The following is a 13,362-nucleotide window of genomic DNA, read 5'->3' as shown; positions in this document are numbered from 1 at the left end:
TCGGGCAGGAAATACTATACTTTGATCCACAAACGTAGAAAAGAACAGCGAAGCTAGAGGCTTTAGTCGCCGAGGAGTGTGACATAATAACGAGATGTTGGTCAAAGTTTCGTAGAAAAAGAAAAAATTAGAAAAGTTGCAATCTTTTGCTTCGCTTGCAATAGTGTGAGTCTCACCGATACTCAACTCCTCGTTGGCTTGGTGGTCGAGCGTGTTTATTGCTTGACTGGTCCAAATGGGGGTCCCCCACCAGTGGTGGGGATGAAATTTGGTCAGTTACGGTAGAGACCTATGCGACAGTTACAAAGATAATACTGTACTTATGGACGGTAGTGTATCTGCTTACAAGTAGACCGTTGGACATCAGAACGCTTGTAAACGTGAATGAGAGAGCGTCGTCTAAAATTAAGTGGTAACGTCACGTGCAGATACTTCGCGTGAACTGCACATAGTGACATCATCTGTGCGAACTCACGTACAATTACCCATGTCCTTACCTCTTTCATTGCCACGCCCCTCTTTCACTCGGTCGCATTTTTCACTTCGCCTTTCTGTTTCCCTCTTATTTTCTCCTCCACATTTTCGTTTCATTCTGCTTTCGGTTTAATCTTTATCCTTTCCGATATTTTTTCTCTCTATTTGATCGACATCCCCTGCCTTGCTGTGTTCTCTTCGCACAGGTGCGTGCGAAACTTGCGGCTGCAGTAGTTCAGTTTAGTAATAATGAAACCGTAAGCTTATTCCGACGCGGTTCACATTTCTTTCGGCCGCTGTTCGCGGTGCACGACCGCCTCGTAACACGGGAATGGATTCGACGATTACGGCGCACAGTGGTTCAGATTGGAAAATCGCGTGACATTTCCTTAAAAAATCGACTATCGCATATCAATATTTAATACTTATATACTATTTCTTAAATGTCTATCAGTCTCGAAATAGAAGATGTTTATACAATTTGATATAGTCTTTTAGTGGCAATGACGACTTGAAGTCGGATTTTTTATGGATAGTGTTTTCCATCGAAAAAATTGCATTTTTTCTTTCAGAAGTTCTGATGTTCCTATTCAATATTTTTGTGTTCTCTTTTCTTTACAGTAAAGAGCGTTCTTTCATGATAGGGAACCGCTCCATATATTAATAATTACCGTATAAAATTTACTGAAAAAGTAATACTCAATGAAATATAACAAATTTTTCAAATTTCTTGCAATTGACAGAGATTATCTTTAAAGTCCCAAAGAATCCCGGGTTTTAACAAATTGGAATATTCTCGGCACACCTTCCTCTACATAATCATGAAAAAGTTAATTCCCCCTTGTCCCACTGCACAAATTATTATTGTTTAAAGCTATTAATGTTGGACGCGGTATCGCATCAATTGATGAAACTCTGCAAGGAGAGGAGTTCTTTTTAAATTTTTTTCATTTGTTTTTGTTTAATAAATGCATCAGAACCGTCCGAGCATTCATAGCGAGCATTCGAAATATTTTCTGCGTATTAAAAAGTTGTTTTGTTCAGTTTTGTTTTAAGTTTTGTTTCTTATAAAAATATGGCAAAAAGTTTTACAATTCATTGAGGTCGATGTTATATATACATATATATTGCACAAACGAAGACATATTAAATCGACTGCTTTTAACATCTGATCCATATACATATATCTAGCATTAGAACAAAATCATACCGAAAAAAGTCAGGCTATTGGAAGCAGAAGCTTTAGAATTAATAAATATTTAAAATAAAAAGTGTAATAATAATAATAATAACAACAACAATTGTGATACAATTCTTCTTTAACCTATCCGTAGGTTCGGAATCCAACATTATCTGGTTCAAGTTTCACGCTAATATCACATACGGTTTAAAAGTTATAAAAAATGTCACACGATTTTCCAATCTGAACCACTGTGCGGCGCTACGTGTAAAAACAATTTGTGGGTATGCAACGGTGGCTAACAAAAGTACACCACTCTTTAAATACAGGGTGTCCCAAAAATGTTGTACTTCCTTGAAACGGATAATTTCTGAGGTTGTGTATGTGGGTCGCTTTGGATTAAACTAATATTTACACGTGAAACACGTACCCGGATAATGGAGAATTCAGATATCATCGTTTCGAATAATCGAGGTTCTACTGAATCATGTCTGAGTCATGTTTGTGCTCGTTTAAAAAAAAATGTCACAAATATGTTGATAAAGGTTTCATTAACACTAGATTTACGGGACCCGTCAAAATGACGGATTCTAATATTTTTAATTTACGAATATTGAGATTGTAAAGATGCATCCATGAGGAATTATTTAACAAATTGATTTGCTGGGATATATATTATTAAAAGGATGGCCACAAATTTTGACAGATACAATCATGTTATTTTTGTAAAGTAATGTAAAATAGTCATTTTTAGTGCTCCGTAAACCTAGTGTTAAACAACTACTACAACCAAAAATTTGTTGTCATTTGATCAGTATTGTCTCACCATTGTGTCGAATGTCGTTTCCTTAACACAACTTTTCACAGATATCGTGCACATTGTTTCATATACATATCGAGATATTATTCTATTAATAATGTATGAATTTATGAGTAGGCGAAACATAAGATGAATTTAATCTTACCGACACATTGTGTACAACCCACCAAAGTTATTAAGAGAAGAAATAAATTTTTATGTAATTCCCCTTTCTTGTAATTGATGCAGACAATTTTTATTTTACGTAAAAATATGCTGTCTACTTATAATCATGTTACATTGTTTTCATATAATTATCTAGCAGTTTCACATAATCGCATACAACAATATATAGTAAAAACGCAGTCCATAACTGTTCAGGCAAGAATAGAAAAACTTTGGTATTTTTAAAGTGGTGCAATTTCTAATTCCGTCACTGTATACGTAAGAATAACAGTGTAAAATTTTGTAAACGTACATATACACTGACTAGTGACTACACTAGCGCATTACCGCGAAAAAGTTCACCAACCGTGGCAGCAATTATAGTGAAAGCAGCATACGTCTGTGTATGTGAGCAACATTTACTTGGCTACATCAATGAAATATTACGAAACCTGTTGAAAACAAACCTGTTCGTTGTGTTACGCGTATTTATAAGCGCAACAATGATTAATTCGAAAAAAATTGGTATCAGAATTGATGCATTGATGTAACGAAATTGTAAATCTTTCTTGCGTAACGTTTGCGTAAAGTAACCATTACATGATTACATGTTTGACAAACTAGAACAAGAGATAGAACATTAACCGATCAATACTTAAAATATTCCCTTTCAATTAAGATTAATTGTACTTTTCATGTACCGACAATTAGTTCAGCTATTGAATAATTGTTTCAGCAATTAATTTGTTTGGACCGTACAAATGGGAATTAAATTACACCGTGCCGGTTGTTCATTAATGCTATAAATGGAAAGAGAGTACAGAACCGTAACAAATTTTTGAAGCATGCGCACGCTAACACTCATTTCAATAATTGAAAAAACACATCATAGTCTTTATATTCCTTTATATTCCTACACCCGAATAAAATATTTTTTCTAATGGTAAAAACGACAATAGACATTGCCAAAAGAATATTTTGAATGCTTGGGGAATGATTAAACAATCCCTTAAATCGATGTCTAATTTGCTCATTCTGTACATTATGAAAAAGTCAAACATTTTTGTATTAATATCTTTTTTTTCATATATCACGAATTTTATTATTTATTATACGTATAAGCTGGGTTAAGTTACAAATATAAGGTCTTTTGTATATAAACTCTCTCTTTCTCTATATATAGTATATAAGTCTAGTTTAAGTTAATTATAAGTTAGGATAAGTAAGGTTTAAGTTAGGTTAAGGTTAATTTTAGGTTAAGTGAAGATGGAAAGGCGGCGACAGAAGGAGAAGATGATGTAAGAAATTGTAACCCTTAGGGGAGGCAAAATAAAGTATATATATATATTATTTATTATCGTTTTATTATTTTTCTATTAACGTATAGTTAATAGAAATATTTTTCACGTTGGAGATATGAATAATAATAATGATAGATTAATTTGATCAAATAATTTTTCCAGGGATAGCATGAACAAGGGAAAATAAAAATAAGACTAAAACTATTGCATACTTTTGCATAATTCCAAGGGGTACTTGACTGAAGCAGATGCCAAGTTTGGTAACTAACGGGCGCAGCTTATGTTTGTAGAAATGAAAGCCTGCGAGGAACCTGTACTGAAAAATCGACAAAATTATGCAGAGAGGGGTCTCGCTCGGAAATACTGAAAGCACGGTGGGTACAGAATCGACTGATCACAGAGTGGGGTTTCGAACATTTTCACTTGGGATCGCTTCAAGGAGAGTCGAAGGTTAGGGGAGGTTATGGCCCCCGAAGACCACGACCGATGGAAACGCGTACGCGAGGGGACGTGAAAGCGCATATACGCGACCGAACACAGCCAGACGAGGGTGAAACGAGGGTAAAACAAGGGTGCACGGAACGTGCGGAGCCAGACTCGTTACCAGGGATGCAACCCTGGATACAAAACATTGCGTTCATACCGGTCCATGAACCGTGTAACTGATTAAACCCTTATGCACGTTCTGAAATCGTATTACTCCGCGTTGCTACCCAAAGGCGTGATTTTTACTTTTAAAACCATAAACGAAGTTTTAGCGCTAACACTGGACTGCGGATTTTATGCGTTCAGGACGGAATATGGATTAACCCTCAAGTGTGACTGGGTGTGCGTCCCATGAATTGAACCTGTACCGTTTTAATTTTCTTTCAATTATCTTGAAATCCCCCGATGAATTCGCTGGGAATTGTTTTATGGGTTGAACTTCACTTTTGCAACCCAGACATTTTAAACTTTTTTTTATACAATCCTGTATATTTTGACAAGAAAATACCAAAAATCCCAGTTTTAATGTTAGGAATTCACTGCTTAAAGTTTCAAGCGTTTCTGACAGGTTATTCCACGTTCGTATTTCACGATTGCAGTGATTAAAATTTCTTTGTCGTTCATAATTCCTCACAAGAAGAAGAAAGTTTGTATTTAGTGTATCCTACAATGACTACACTGTATATTCACAGTAATAAAATCGAATCTTATTTCGTTTGAAATAATAAACCTGTAGACTACAATAGTATTTTTTGATTAACCCTTAACACTCGAATGGCGACTGTAAGGCGCCACTAAAAATTCCTGTATCAATATTCAAAATATTTTTGACATTATTAAATTTGTTTGTATTTAATAAATTACTAAACATTTCAGTACTGTACGAGTAAATTGCACCACCTTCGTGTGTACAGCATGAAAAAATAAATATAGAAGGGAAATATTCTAGGTCGGAAAAAATGTTTCGTTTTGCAGTTAAAATGGCTTCGAGTGGAAAGGGTTAAAACATTTCATAGCATTTGTATTCTGAAAATGGGCATTTCATGTGCAACGACCCAATAGACTGTTGTCGGAGGAATGACAGGAGAAATGTATTTCCGCCAAATGTTTTTACCGCAAAACTGAAAAAAGAAAAAAGAAAATGCAAGACCTGCTATCTGGTTGTCCCGGCGTGCATAAGCCTGCATACCTGCTCAATCGATAGACCCTGAATCGATCGAGAAACGTTTACAAGCGTGAACGGGCGTTTGCAAATCATCGTATCAGCTGTTTCACCGGCGCGGTCCGTTCAAGCGTGATCGCAATCGCCGCGTGCTACGTCGTGTCCCTGTATATAACGGAAGAATACAGAAGAGTTTCTCGTCGAGGATAAAAGAAAAAAGTTCTGGGAATAACTGTGGTAGTGGGATCGTGCCGCAATACACACCGGTTAGTGACACACCTAGGATTGTCCGTTGTGCGGCAGTCGTCGAACTACCGGGCCGACACCCTCACCCACGTTACGGCTGAATAAACCTACGTATACTATATAGTCGATGCGCGATGGTGAAAACTGGAGGGAGATGGCGGACCGACTATAGACAGAGCCGACGAGCGCGTAGGACGGAGAGGAAAGAACCGAGCCGAGGACAGAGACGGATCCTCCAACTTGCGAGAGTCTCTACAAAGGATGAAGGCCCGACCAACCGGCAAGAAACCGTGGTACAAAGGCAAAGAGAAAACTTCTGGCGAAAAAGGGAGGCCCGACACCGAGAGACCATGTTCACGGAAGGGGGGGGGGGGGCGGATGAGCGAGCCATCTATCAAGACTCGTTGTTTACCGGGAATGGTTGTCGCAAAGAGCGTAGGAAACGGTTAAAAAATTAGAACGAACGAACAAATTTCCGCGAAACACGAGCAGACAGAAGAAACGTTCACAGAGGAAACATGAATGGGAATGAACGAGATGAAAAGTGAATGAATGAGAGAGAGAGAGAGAGAGAGAGAAAGAGATAAAAAAAGAGCAGCTTTCAAGTCGGAGCACGTATACCGGGTGGTTCGTCCGGACTGGAATTCGGTTAACACTGCTCAACGTTTTTACGCGCACACGTCATCGAAGAAACAAGCTACGCTGGGCGTGACGTCAGCGCGATGCTTACCGGAAATCCTTCCGGTGGTCTTATCGTCTTGTCTCCTATTTCACTGACGTAACGTTACGTTACGAACAGGAATACCTCGCATACCCGCCAGATCAAGTCTTGTCCCCCCACTCTAATTTCCCCGTCCACCATGCTTCCGCCACGGCTCGGTCACGTGACGCGTTCCGTTTCTATCATGCATGCGTCAGAATGTCACGTGACCAATCCGGTACTGGCAGAGAGAAGAATTTTCCCCTCGATTCGTGCCACCTCCCCTCATCCGGCGACTATGGCAACGCCGCAATGTTTGAAAACGAGAATACACTCGCAGACGACTCATTGCTGGAAACAACGATACAGTGTGATAGTAATTAAGAGAGTACATAACAAGGCATGGAAATATCATGGGAATCGTGCATCAACACGATCACGTTATCTTTTTGCGACTGTTTTTTTCTATTTCAGTTGGAAACTTCGGTTCCGCAACGCTGTTTTCGTTCACGCTGTACGCTGTTTTTATTTGCATAATTATCAGAGAAACGAATGGTATCATCGCCCGGAATCGTACACGATGAATCATAGGATTTCGTGGCGAACCGATTGAAAGTCATAATAGAAAGGTCACGAGACTCCGAGGATGATAAAACTGGCTTTGCAACGTTGAACCGTTTGCGATCATCAAAATGTTGCTTCACGCAAATGCACCCGTCTCTGTTATCGACGAAATGGCATTATCTATTTATTCATTTTTACGTGACTTCACGAATATAAAATATGTACACGGGGTGTCCGAAAAATGTTGTACTTCCTTGAAACGGATACTTCCTGAGATCATTTGAAGTAACTTTTTCCTTTGCGAAAATGTTCTTTGCGACTTTATGGAAGAGTTATTAACTAAAAACACGGACCAATCAGAGCGCGGCTATAGCAGTGGAATCCCGACTCGGCGACAGCTCCCGCTGAACGCGGCGTCGGCATTGGCTGAGTCGAAATCCGCCTGCTGTATCCGCGCTCTGATTGGTCTGTGTTTTTCGCTAATAACTCCTTAACAAAGCCGCAGAGAACATTTTTGCAAAGGAAAAAGTTACTTCGAATGGCGTCAGGAATCGCCCCTTTCAAGTACAACATTTTTCGGACACCCTGTGTATTTGCTATGTTGTACGAAGTCGCATATCTTCCAGATGTTTTGAAGGATTGAACTACCTAATTATCCCACAGTAACACTATCTATAAGCGAAATTCTTTCAACTACTATAGATAGTTCTACATCAGTAATTGCGATTGTACATGTATTCCTCGAAGCAAATTACTCTTCGATATCATTTAAAACAAGAAACAGTATAACGAGCACACACGGCTTTATCATATTCGAATATCTGTTTTATGCACCAATTACTATGCACGAATGAAGCTAATCGTATTTTCACTGAACACAGTTCCCAAATATTTCTTTTTATTATGTTCCTACATTGTTTGTATTCTATTTCAAATCAATTCAAATTGAATTAAATAAATTGCTGTTCCATTACTATCTGGCTTAGAAATAGTCAATAATATTTTTAATTAGTTCTACAGTTGAACAATAATTCTTTATTGAAATCTCAGAAGTGATAATGTTATTAGCCACTTAAATACATATGTTTATATAATGCATTATGCACATATGTTTTTACAATTGATCTAAAGCTTTAGTAATCAATTAAATAAATACGGTAAACAATTATGGTAACGTGACAATATAAATTGAAGTGGCGCTTCACAGTCGCCGTTCGCGTACGAAGGTTAAAGTATCATGTCAACTACTAACTGACATAAATGTTCACGAGTAATATTTAAAGTAGTAAATGAATTAATGGTCGATAAAAATTCGAGGGTAGGATCATGTAATTATGTGAATAATTAGTGTGGTATTGTAATATGTCATGCTCGAGACACGAAAACACCTACGCGACACGCTCGCATACTTCGCGAGAAGTTCAAAGAGCAAATTGTTCTTCGCCAAGATTGCAAGTGTACAGGGCCCTTCAAGAACGCGCGTCTTCCTGCGATTATGATGCACATCTGCCCGTCCTCTCGTCTTTTTTGCGATACCTCATATGCGCACGCAATAACTCCTACATGTGTGGACCAGTCCATCCGTTCCCGATAAATCTTTTTTCAAAATAAATACGCCCGACTAGCCGTCGAGTCTCTTAACGGCAGATTAACGTTCTACAGGGTGTCCTAAAAATGCTGCACAGTGTTTACTCGATATATGTCAAAACACGGGTCTAGCCAGGGACATATATCGGATACTATTCTTTGATCCACGTCAAACGCAGAAAAGGACAATAGTGAAATTGACTGTACCGTACCTTTTTTTATGAACGTATGAATTTCTTGCGTTCTGCCGCGACATCAATATCGCCAGGTTAGATCTAACGCGTCACATTTTATTCCTCGTCACTTATTTTTATTTCCAAAAATGATATCGAAACTCAAGGGTCAACCTTTTAAAACTTTGAAAATGATTTTCGAAAAACATTTGAGTCATCGCATTGGCTGATTAGTAAGATCCTTATGAATCCCGTCTGATTTCTTCCCACAGCGTCAAAACGCCATTTCTCGATCTTCGATTTCAATTATGAAAATGATAAAAAATGTCAACGAATTGAAATGCCGCGGCATCCGTACTGTCTTTCAGACAGGTTCTTGTCACAAAATTTTGAAAATATTACCTATATTAACCCTTTGCACTCGGCGCTACTTTCAATCTAAAACTAAATTTTTCTTCCGTCTTACAATATTTTCATTTTATTCATACGAAACTGATCCGATTTCTACACATAATATTTAAATGTTTAGTAATCTATTAAATAGAAATTTTGTAATATTTTTCTAATTTCTTTGAAATAATGCCACAACAATTTCTAGTGGTGCTTCAGAGTCACCACTCGAGTGCAAAGGGTTAACCCTTTGCACCCCTATACAGAGTCGCCAGATTAAAGACTTGTCTCCCCACTCTACCTTCCCCTTCTACGGCACTATTCCCCCACGCTTTGATCATGGCCCAGTCACGTGACGCGCCGCGTCTCTGCTGCGCATGTGTCACAACGTCACGTGACTAATCCGGTACTGGCAGAGAGAGGGAAACTTTTTCCCCTCAATCCAAGTCAATTCCCCTGATTCCCCTGATTGACTCTGCTCTTATGTGGAGTGTGACTCAGCACTTTTATATTATTGCCAGTTTAACACTAGAACTGCCGGACCAGTGAAAATGACTGGTTCCTAATTTTTTCTTCTACAATTACTGAAATTGTAAAAGTGTTTTCATCGGAAATTTTTTAATGAACCTCTTCGCTGAAGCACATATTACAATAAAAGTTGTATCAAGTCTAAATGGGCACAGTCTTGTCACTGTTACAAAGCAATATACGTCAGTCGCATTTATTGCTCGGTAGTTCTAGTGTTAAATATGCATCATATTTTATAACATTAATTTTTTCTACTTACAATTAAATTAAACAGTGTAATGTGTTAAGTAGTTTTAAATAACGGCAATGTAATTTTATAGATAGAATACAAGTTTTCAAAATTTCTAGTCTATATGACAGCGAATATGAATACGATGAACCAATAACAAAAATAAACGCAACCTTTGTCCCATTCGGCAGACCAATGACTCCTACTTCACGGTCATGCAAGAGCGTTTTGGCGCCACTGATAGCAGTGAGTCTCATACGTGTGGAGGGACGCTCATTTATGCTGCAGAAATAGCTCTATTCGCACGTGCATGCCATTTGGCTATAGGCCATTTTACGGGCGAGCTTCCCGCTCCTTTTCTTTGTCCTCTTTCATAAAGTCGATGGTTAGACAACGTTAACGGGTTGATTCTGCTTTTATTCGAAGTTTCCATTCCAAGTGCCCCCCTCTTCCCATAATTGAAGACCCCTAGTAGAAAACACTGTGCCAAGATTTCTCGGTAATTATTTACAGCAGCTTCCTCGCCGATTTGAATGGCCTTGAAATATGTTATTAAGGTCATTATTCTGAACAACATTTTCTTATACATGTTACCGGGTTAAAAAGGGTTAAAAAGAAATTGGTTTCACTGTGGAAGACAATTTACTGGTATATAGGTTACAGCTATGTATTATTATCCTTATAAAATTATCAAATCAGAATATGTTTAACTAAATGAAAATCATGTACTGATATGTTTTTTCTTTTTTGGTGTACCGTATTCTTTCACATTGTTCGGGAAGGGATCTACCACAGTAATAGTAACAATTGCGTAAATTAAGATGATAATTGCAGGTGACCGACCCTATATGATTTAGTTATCGTCAAATGGAAGCTCCAGTGGTGACCCATCGGCGGGTCACGTCGGCAAGTAAGAGCATCATCCGATGACTCACCAAATGAGTTATGCCGTGCAGAACATGTTAAGCTTTCGTCTAACAATTTGTTTACATTATCCAAAATATAATCACAAACCATATTTTCGTTCATTTCAACTCAAATCTGCCTAAAATCATATACATTTTTATTAACTCTCACACGCTTCTCAAAAATAGTTGCATTAACGATTTTTGGTTAATAGTCATCTATTTTCAATGTACACTTTAATTTCACCAATTGTGTTCTATTCGTAGTCTCACATTTTAAACAAATACAGCAAATTATAATACTTATAGGAAAATCAAGAAATGTTATCTAAATCGTACAATGGCGGAATTTTCATATATGTTACAGATGGGTTTGTAAGTTCCAATAATAAAATAACCACATTTTATGAAATAGTAATTACTTTACAAGTTGATGTGAAAATAAACGTCAATTAAAGAGGAATTACGATAGAGGATGACAATTTCACTTTACTAGTCCATTAATATTTTTAACTTGGCTGTTTAAAGCAGCACCTAATATGGAAAAGGAAGAAGTAGCGAAATTACTTGATCTTTGACACAATTATTGTCCAAATTACAAGTTGATAATTTTGTTAAAATTTTTAGATATTTTCCGGAGCGCTATTATGTTTTGCATTATATTATCCTGTTGTTTACTATTATTTGTACTCGAGATATTTAAAAATTGTTCGAGTAATATATTATACAAGCCAAATATAAATATTTTCTGAGTTATTAGCATACATAAAATTATTAAAAACCTGGGCACGATGGGTAACAGGATTTTAATAAAAGTGGTAGTTTAACGGAATGCTTGTTTAGGAAAATCTCCTAAAAATTCTCAGCGTGGCTATGTCAATAATTTTTTAAAAACAGTTCACTTTGATATAAAAATAAAAATCATACAATTCTAGTAGTATATGTTTTGTATATTACTAATAGTGTACATTTGGTATGCATTTAGTATTATCAATATTATGAGTCACATGTTATTTTAGCCGAATGTACGTCGTATATGTATATTATACGAATTACGCAGTCATGCAGGAAAGATTGGTGTCGTTCGAATATAAAAATAATGCAGTATCGTCACCAAGCAACTAGACATTTTAAAAATCGAACAGTAGTTGTCGTCATAAACACTATCGCTAAACCAGAAGCAAATAATTATGCGATAAGTGCCCCGGTCAAACAAGTTTTTCCCCGGTCGCTCAAAACACAACTACGAGGGTGAGTTGACAATTATACGGAATAAGGCTATACTTATTGATAAAACTGTAACTTGATATCGTGCTCGTCTCGTTTCTTTTGGAAACGTTAGGGTCAGTGTCACCAGATGAGGGGAGGGAACACGATTTTAGGGGAGAACGTCACGTGACCGCAGCGCGGCAGAAGCTTGGGGAGTAGCGTGGTAAAAGGGAAATTAGAGTGGGGGAACAAGTCTTGATCTGGCGACACTGGTTAGGATCCTGGTCTACTCCAAGATTAACGTGACAAACGAAAAAAGCATAAATTCTGTTATGGTTCTTGCGGTCTAAAAGTGTATCTGTACGTGCACAATTTCTAATTTTTAGTCACTTACAAAACTTGCTATTGCGACCTGGTTAATAAAACTAAACAGCATTCTTCAAGTGTGAAGACAATAACTTAACACATCTTGCGCGGGTAGCGACTAAAGCCGTTTTTCACGAATTATTGATAGATTATTGTTATCGATGTATTTTTACAATAAAATCGGATAGACATGCGTTGCAAAAATACAAAACGTGCGTTGCAAGAATGAATGCAACACGGTAAGACTTTGGCGGCAAAGTGCCCGCGCAAGATGTGTTAAACTCGAATTACTTACAATATTTTCAGATGCATTATTCTAATCTCTATAACTCGAATTTAGAATAACCGAACCTCGGAAAGTCAAAATTTACCTGTATAAGTTAGACTTTTTAAATACATATGTCTTATACTTAGGTTAAAAATTTAAAAATATAGCTAAACAAAGTATTTAATTTGTCTTCCTTTAAGCCGTTATGGTTGAAAAATGATTAGCCCTCGCGAAAAGCTTCTGTACGCCCAATTTTCGTTTGTTAAACCACTTTTACTAGAAAAATCTTGATCTAATCAAGGCAAATTGAAAAATTTACTTCTTCCTTTAAAATTCGAATTATCGAAGTAGAATTTTTTATTGCTGATAAGAGTATTGTGTGATGTAAAAATATTAGATTTCTACCACTCGTCATCATTTTATTAGACCACTCATCGTCATTTTATTCGAGGTGAAAGTCAGAAATAACTTTTACGTATACGTACATAAATGTGAAAAACATGATAGAACAATTTTACTGAACAACGACAAAATTTGCATTGAATAAAGAATCATTGTAAGTGATAAGCCGGACTGTAGCTTGCAAATTGTTTCCCCTTGGCGGTCAATGCCAAGCAATAATTGTGCCCA

At 37.2% G+C, this 13,362-nt stretch overlaps 1 protein-coding gene across 4 annotated transcripts in view; it reads right to left on the bottom strand.

Annotated features, from left to right (window-relative positions):
- Nucleotides 1–13,362, bottom strand: part of Frl (formin-like protein) — a 139,958-nt gene that overhangs the window by 109,143 nt on the left and 17,453 nt on the right. The gene's annotated exons all lie outside the window — the stretch shown is intronic.

Source organism: Halictus rubicundus, chromosome 14, assembly GCF_050948215.1.
Source record: "Halictus rubicundus isolate RS-2024b chromosome 14, iyHalRubi1_principal, whole genome shotgun sequence".
Classification (NCBI taxonomy): Eukaryota; Metazoa; Arthropoda; class Insecta; order Hymenoptera; family Halictidae; genus Halictus; species Halictus rubicundus.
The sequence above is the reverse complement of the archived record's forward strand: the minus strand, read 5'-3'. Positions and strand labels throughout refer to the sequence as shown.